General features: G+C 43.7%; 1 non-coding gene across 1 annotated transcript; it reads left to right on the forward strand.

Annotated features, from left to right (window-relative positions):
* Positions 1–679: 679 nt before the first annotated feature.
* On the forward strand, positions 680–782 carry LOC118547950 (U6 spliceosomal RNA). Its single transcript, XR_004923360.2, has one exon. It is a non-coding gene; the product is annotated as a U6 spliceosomal RNA (small nuclear RNA).
* Positions 783–8,478: the final 7,696 nt, after the last annotated feature.

Consider the following 8,478-nt stretch of genomic DNA (forward strand, 5'->3'; position numbering starts at 1 on the left):
ATAAATGCAGGCCTCATGCTCACGTGAGACTAGATTGAAGATTGGAGTAGGCAACTGAGGAAAAAGTGTAAATATGTGATGGTGGCTTGTGTTTGCCCGCAGGGAATGCAAGCTGCATCATCTGCAACCAGTCCTGCTGGAGACAGGTGTGCCTGAGTCCCGGCCATGACCCTTCCCCGTTCCTGGGGACAAATGCCCCTCCCCACTTTGAAGCCAGCAGAAGTCTGGGCAGAGGAAGATGTCACTGCTATCCTGCCAAGTTTGCAAGAAACTTCATGGGACAATGACTCCATTATCACAAGGGGAAGAGAGATTGCCCAGGAGGACAGGGGGTGGGGACACTGGATGTGGACTTGGTAGGGGTTGGGAGAGGGGGTTGTCCATGAAACCAGCAGCAGGAGAGCCAGGAGAGAGTGAAACTACCATTTGGGTAGCAGGTGTGGGGCACTTAATGAAGAAAAATGCGACTGTGATTTGAGTTGTTGGAACCAGAGAAACCTGTTCTTCAGGATGCACTCAGCTGTAAACCTGGCTTTACCCCGCACTTATGTTGATCAGTTACAGTGACGCGGTGGCTAAGGCGGATCACGGTTCCCAGCACACAGAGCTCTTCCACATGCCTTATTATAGATGCTTCCAGCCCCGGGGGAAGGGCGACTTCAAAAGGCCTTCCATTCGCTCGCTTTGGCAGCACATGTACTAAAACTGGAGCGATGCAGAGAAGAGTAGCATGGCCCCTGCACAAGGATGACTCGCAAATTCGTGAAGCCTTCCTATTTTTGAGAAAACAAATGCTGCACGTCTCCAAAGACAAGATTCCTTCCATGTTTGGCACATTTTAAGTGTATTTTGTTACGTTCCAAAAATCTGAGACCAGATCACCCAGAACACCCCATTCATCAGTTGGCCCAGGTGCTGTAACGAATTATAGCATTTTCTCTGTGTCAGTCGTTATAAATAAGTGAGTTCTCAGGAAGTGTATTGGAAACCACCACAGAATGTTGGCACTTTTTTGTGAGGTCACATTATTACATTTTCACCGTGAATTTCTGGTTAATTCTATGCCAGCCTAGGGAATTGTCTGTGTCTCTGCGTGCGCACTCTCATTCATAAAAACCCTCCAGCAGGGCCAGCTCCGTGGGAGTGTGTGCAGCCGCGCCCTCACCTAGAGCCCCACCCTCAGAAGAGCCCTCTGCTTGGTTCAATGTTCTGCTGTCACCGTCTTGAAATTCTTAATAATTTTTGAACAAGGAGCCTCACATTTTCATTTTGCATCAGATCCCACAAGATATATAGTCAGTCCTGCTCACTATGAAATATTGGACTCTGCTCAGAAGGGCAAGTTAGCTTTTTTTTTTAATTTTTAATTTGGTAGTTACCAGTATTTTTTTTAAATGCCTACCATTCAGAGAAAGGGGAACCCTCTTACACTGTTGGTGGGAATGCAAAATTGTGCAGCCACTCTGGAAAACAGAATGAAGGTTCCTCAAAAAGTTAAAAATAGGACTACCCTAAGACCCAGCAATTGCACTACTGGGTATTTATCCAAAGGATACAAACATTGTGATTTGAAGGGGCACATGCACCCCAATGTTTATAGCAGCAATGTCCACAATAGCCAAAACAGGGAAGAAGCCCAGATGACCATCAACAGATGAATGGATAAAGAAGATGTGGTATATATATATACAAGAGAGTATTACTGAGCCATCTAAAAGAATGAAATTTTGCCATTTGCAATGATGTGGATGGAACAAGAGGGTATTATGCTAAGCGAAATAAGTTGGTCAGAGAAAGACATCATATGATTTCACTCATATGTGGAATTTAAGAAACAAAGCAGATGAACATAGGGGAAGGGAAGAAAGAATAAAATAAGACAAAAACAGAGAGGGAGGCAAATCATGAGACTCTTAACTCTAGGGAACAAACTGAGGGTTGCTGGAGGGGAGGGGGGCGGGGGGATGGGGTAAATGGATGATGGGCATTAAGGAGGGCACTTGATGGAATGAGCACTGGGTGTTATATGCGACTGATGAATCACTAAATTCTACCTCTGAAACTAATAATACGGCATATGTTAATTTAAAAAATGCCTACCATTCAGGGATGCAGAAATTTATGTGGGGATGTTTATAGAAATAAAGAGACTGAACAGAGTAGGTCAAGGGTGTAGCAAAGAGCGGAAGCAAGGGTGGGAGAGTGAAATGAATCAAGTGTTGAGCCCAAGAGTCTTCTTTCGATGCAAAAAAGCAATTTGCATGGTCACCCCCTCTGATGCGTGCATTATCTGATGCTATTGACTTCTCAGGGAGACAGACTGTGCTCTCTTCACTGTGTGGTTTAGAAATTTTGGTGAGTCTGGATTTGTTTTGCAGCGGACTAGCGACCTCATCCTGGCGATCTCTAGACTCAAAGTAAAACAGCTGTTCAGTGGCTTTGACGCCTCCCCACCCCCACACCGTGCTTGCAGGTGCCTGAGCCTGTAATAATAAAGTTAAAAAATACGTTAGCCTCTTTTCTTATACTCTGGAAATACATACCTCTCTCCCTAAACTCTCAGCATTGCTATATTATATTTTTGGTCCCGGCCATTTCTTTCACCAAGTTTTCCCTTAAACAGATATGTGTTCGCCCAAGAGATGGTTCTGTTGCTTTAAGAGGGAAAAAATGTCACACTTGGTTGGTCTGAAAATGTAACACCTGGAGCCCATATTTAGAAATGTTCAGACACACACACACTTACCAGCCTTTCTCACTGAAGTGTGCAAAAGATCACAGGAAGCTCATTGAGTTCAATCATTTATTTGTAAGTTGGTTGTTTGGAACTTGAAAGCACTTTTTCCCATAGAAGCAAAGCTATAAATTGGGCTTTGGTCCCCAGGCTTGAGAGACTGTTACAGAAATGTCTGCTGTGGGGATAACAGTAATTGAGCCAAAGAGAAAAGCTAAAGAAGTAAAACTTGTTTCCTTTGAGTGCCTCTCTGGAAGAGGAACGGGTTCTGTGTAAGGAGGTGGTGGAAGCAGCTGGAGGCTCCCGAGGAGCCTGGGGGTCATGCCGGTGGCCCAGAGACTTTGTCGATCCACTTTAAAGCCCGGGTGCTCTTCCTCCCCCGCACAACAGTGTACCACACAGGGCTTTGGTGTCACTCCCATGTGTGAGTTCTATTTTTGGCTCAGAATGGAAAGGAGAGCAAGAGAGGAGGGGAAATTTTCTTGAGGTATCTGGAGTTTGGGAAAAAGGGAGCAAACGAAGCTGGGTGACCTTGTGGTGCCAGAGCTCATGTTGTTCCCTTGGAAGAGAAAGTCCCTCTGTGTTCCTCTCCACAAGCTTCCTATTTGTATGGCAAGCTCCAGCCCACAGGTCCTTTTCTCTAGGGAGCTGTCCCCATTTTCCTAACTCCCCACTAGCTCTCAGTGGGCATATATATATATATATATGTGAAAGCACACTTCACATCGTTCATAATTATTTGTCTGTATGTCTCCCCCACTCGATTAGGAACCTTTAAAGGAAAAATAATTTAAATTCATTTCTAAAAATCTCAGGAACCTACACAAGAATGTATGTCTCCTTTGTCTATGTTGGAAGCGAACCATGAACAGTAAAAAATGGGACTAGGGGAAGATAGTGGGGACATCATCCCACCACAGGGGAAGATCGGAGACTGTGGGGAAGAGGTCTCAGATCAGAACCTACCCATCTCTCCCCATGTACCAAGAGCTTCACTAGTCCAGAACCACTTGCCTCTTGTCCATGAAGAATGGAAGAAGGAGACCTTGAGGTGGGTTGGGGACATAGATACTAAGTGTAAGCTACTGCTTTACAAGCCATGGGGGCTATATTTTGATCGTTCAAACGCTGGTAGCCATTCTCCCTTCTTCCAATGACAGCCCCTGACTTTCATGTGGGGATCATGGGTGGGCCTCTGACCCAGCTCCAAGATGGAGGGTGGGTATCACTTTCTCCCTGGCCTTGGTGTTGGCTCTAGGGATGGAGATGTGGCAAAAATATTCCACTCGGGGTGGATCGCGCACTTTTGAGGGTGCTGTCACCATCCTGTTGTACTTGAACCTGAGGCTGACGCAGCCAGAGTGGTGGTGTGTTGGTGAATGTTTAATAATTAGCCTTCAAACAAAAGCCCAAACAGCCCTGACTTGCAGTGTCTGCCGACTCCTGTGATGTAAATACTTTGACCATGGCTGCTTTCAAGCTCCAACAGTGTCGCTGAACGTGGAGTTGGGAAGAGATGTGCAGTGGCAAACTGCTATGTCGTCATCCTACCTTAGAGATAGATACCATAGGGGTGAGTAATCTCAAGAGCATAGATACTAGCAAAATGTATTAAAATAACCAGAAAGAGATGAGTTTTGAATATCTATTACCTTTGTTTTAAATATAACTTATTTAATTATAGGCTTATTTAATTTATTTTTCAAGTAATGGCTATATTAACAATAGCTTCACAACATTTCTGAAAATTTAATTGTCTTTCAAGAGCTGGTATGAGCTTGATCCTGCAACCCAGTGAGCCAGAGCCACCTGGCCACCTTGAATGTTACTACATTATTGTTAGATGACTACATCATTTCTAATTCTGCACTATTGTAAATAACTCTACACTCAGGAAAAAATTCTAAAATTCTATTTTATTCTTTTGAGCATATTAACATTTTACAATCCAAATTGCCTTCTAGGATGTTTCTTTCAATTTGTAGCCCTGTCTGCCACAAGGGTACCCATTTAACAATGCCTTTGACAAACTTGAAGCTGATCACGTCTTAAAAGCTGAACCAATTTGATAGGTTAAAAAGATGGTACTTATACTCGCTTTATTTTGTTTCTTCGCTTTAGTGAGATTGTGAGCTTCCTTATCAGCCATTTGCAGCTCTTCTTTTGTGAGTTAACCTTTTGTGCTCTCTGCTCAATTTTCTATTGGGCGATTAGCCATTTATTGATTGATTTGAAAGATCTCTTTAGATAGTAACGTTATAGAAGTTTCATAAGATTTCTTTATATAACATGGCTTTCTATTAATAATTGTTTCATTTTACATGAGGGGTCCTCTGACTTACAGGAAATGTTGAAATCACAGGAGACAGGAAGTCATGCTCTGGGAGGATGATGGTGATGCGCTGAGTTTTCTCATTATAACTCTAAGGCTGGCACATGCATGCTGGTTCACATTATAACTCCAGTCTGTCAATCCTTCATATACCATTTCTTAAAAGGGAATTTGAATTCTTCCATGAGGTAGGTGTAACCTGAGGTTGGAGATGTGAAGATCCATTTAAGCCATTTCACTCTGGGAACAAAATTATTAGGTTAAATAATTGTAAATAGAATAAATAAAGAGAAAAGCACGTACATTTTTTCATAAGCAATCTGATTCCTTGTTCTGATTCAACATGTCTTGACCACAGACATTGTTGTCTTTGTAAAACAGAACGAACACTGTACGTCGGTTGGGAGTAAGGAGATCTTCATTCTTTCTGCTATTGCTTTTTTTCTGGTTTGGGGTTTTTCTAAAATGGACTTCTGCAAGTCAGTTCACCCTCTGGGCCTTGATTTCTTCATCTTAGGGTTGCTAGATAAAATACAGGGCGTGATACAGTATTCGGGACATGCTTTTACTAAAAAAGTATCTGTTGGTTATCTACAATGATCTGGGCATCCTATGTTTTTATTTGCTGAATCTGGTAACTCCTTCTCTCAGGCCTGTTCCAGACCTGAGAAATTATGATTGAATGTAAGGCCATGAAATGTAACTCAATCTCAAGGCACTTTGCAGTCTCAGTAATCTGGGTCCTGCACTGCAGTGGGATACTGCTGTCTGGAGGAACCGTCCCGGGGCCAGCAGGAAAGGAAACGGCGAGGCACGAGAAGGCCAGGGCTCTGGGTGCAGTTAGGTAAGACATGCCACTGGGAGCAGAGCAATAATGTGCAAGAGACTGTAGGATTGGTGACCACTGATCTTTTTACTCTCTCCCTCATTTTGCCTTTTCAAGAATGTCATCTGGTTGGAAGCAAACAGGTTGTAGCCTTCACAGACTGGCTTCTTTCCCTCAGGGATTTCAGGTGCACTTCAGGTCCCTCCATGTCTTTTCATAGCTTGACATCATTTCAAAAATCCTCATACATATGTTATTACTCAAAGTAAAAGGAGTGAGTGGAATTTGAGATTTCTTTGCAGTTATTTTCATTCTTAGAATATATTTTATTGAGGATGGTACAGAGAGGACTGTGTGCAAGACTCAAGATAATCCTCTTCTCGGGGATATGTTACCACTTACATGCATTGTGTCTGTTTATTTTCATAGGTAAGGTTTGCCTGTTTAAAATGTTTGCCGTACTTTTGTTTTTAGGATATGTCAAACCTAGTTTATATTTCGAAACTCCATAAAAAGATTCAGAGAATCTGTATCCATCCTTATCACTGCTGCTGTTTCCAGCTCCCTTTTGCCTCCTGTTGGTGACTATTTTCATTAGCCTCTGGTTTATCCTTCCCGTGTTTATGTTTATTTTTGCAGTAAGTGTGTGTCTATAAACTTCCTCTATCTTCTTGTTAAAAAAAAAAAAAAAAAAGCAGCTGACACTGTCCAGACCTTGCGTATTCTACTACCAAATCTGGGAGCTCACACCTTTTGGTATGGCTACACTGAACTCTGCTATAAAGATGGACCAAAATTTGTTCAACCAGACCCCACTGATAGCCGTTCAGGTTTCCCGATCTTTAGCTGGTGCAAGTAAAACTGTAATAACTGTGCGCAGATGTGACGCGCGCGTTGCGCGCGTATGTGTGTGTGGGGGCATGCATGTGTATCTGCAGGGGAAGGCCCTAAAGGTGAGATGGCTGAGTCAGAAGGTCAGTTCATGCAGTTTTGTTAGGCATGGCCAGCGCCCCTCCATGAGGACTGTCACGTGCTGTCAGCAAAGGGTGCCGGTGTCCTCAGGGCGCCCTGCCATCAGACTTTTAGATTTTTGTCAATCTAATACGTGAGCCATCTCTTCATCATGGTGATCGCCTTTCTTTCCATAGAAGTGTGAGTGAGCATCTTTTCATCTGTTCAAAGACCTCTTGCTGTTCCTGGTCATGGTTTTTGGCTGCCTTTTGTCTTGGTTTTTCTTTTTTCCATCTCAATTTTTAGGAGCTTTTTATCTATTAGGGATACATAGCTCTATGATCTCTGTACATAGTATCAATATTAGAATTGTCTCTAGACATCTCTATATTCGTTATCTGTGACGCATAGTGCAGCACTTTACTCCCAATTTGTCCTTTGTCTTTTGATGCTGCTTATGATGTTTTCTATGCCATGAAAAATTTCTTTGTTTCTCTGGTTAAATTTATCAATCTTTTCTTTTATTGCCTCTGGATTTTAAGTCCGAGAGAAGGTTGTCAAATTTAACTGTTTTCTTCATTCTTACACTTAGCTCTCTGATCCATGGGAGTTGCTTTTGGTAAGTGGTTTGAGGTTTGAATCTAGTTTTATCTTTTGGCATCATATTGAATTTATATATTAATTGGAGATAATGGACACCTTCATGATATTGAGTCATTCTACCCAAGAACATGAAATGTCTCCCCATCTGCTCAAGTCTGCTTTTGTTTTGTAGCCCTTTAAATCCAGGTGGACTGCCTGGGTTGGAAGACTAGGAACTAGTCAAAGTTCACTCTATAAAAGATAACAGAAAATTATAATCAATCAGAGCATCTGCTACCAAAGACTTCTGGTCTCTGGGAGCTCAACCCCTGGAGGCTGTGCGCCTTACCTTGCTCTCCACATCTCTGAAGCTCCCATTCCTTTGCACAGAGCACTCCACATCCCCACCCTTGCCTGTTCTCTGGCTTCATCACAGTCCTGACTCATGGGAACAACCTGGCCTCCCAATTGCCTCAGACTCTTCCTATCTGCTTCCCATCCTATTCCTGGCTGGTGGCTGGGCTGTGGGACTGATGAGGAGAAAAGAATGTTTGAAAACCCCCAAAGGCGGGGCGCCTGGGTGGCTCAGTGATTAAGCATCTGCCTTCAGCTCAGGTCATGGTCCCAGGGCCCTGGGATCGAACCCCGCATCGGGCTCCCTGCTCAGCTGGAAGCCTGCTTCTCCCTCTCCCACTCCCCCTGCTTGTGTTCCCTCTCTCGCTGTCTCTCTCTCTGTCAAATAAGTAAATAAATAAATAAATAAGAAAACCCCCAAAGGGATGCTCCCCTGCTGGGACGTAGTGAGGAATAAGATGGATCCTAAGGCAAGGCTCAGTCACAGAGAGACATGAATGACATTCGTACTTGGTTCTAGGAGAAAAGCCTCTGAAATCCTTAGGAAGAGTCATCAGCTGGGAATGTGGGCTGGGAATGCGGAACGAGGGTTGGCTACCAAGAAGCAGTGGGAGGCTGAGCCGTGATCCTGGTGAGCGCCCAGGCTGTCATGAGGGCGGGGTGACCGCGCGCATCCTACAAAGGAGAATCTGGTCAGCA

The sequence above is a fragment of the Halichoerus grypus genome, chromosome 7, assembly GCF_964656455.1.
Source record: "Halichoerus grypus chromosome 7, mHalGry1.hap1.1, whole genome shotgun sequence".
NCBI lineage: Eukaryota > Metazoa > Chordata > Mammalia > Carnivora > Phocidae > Halichoerus > Halichoerus grypus.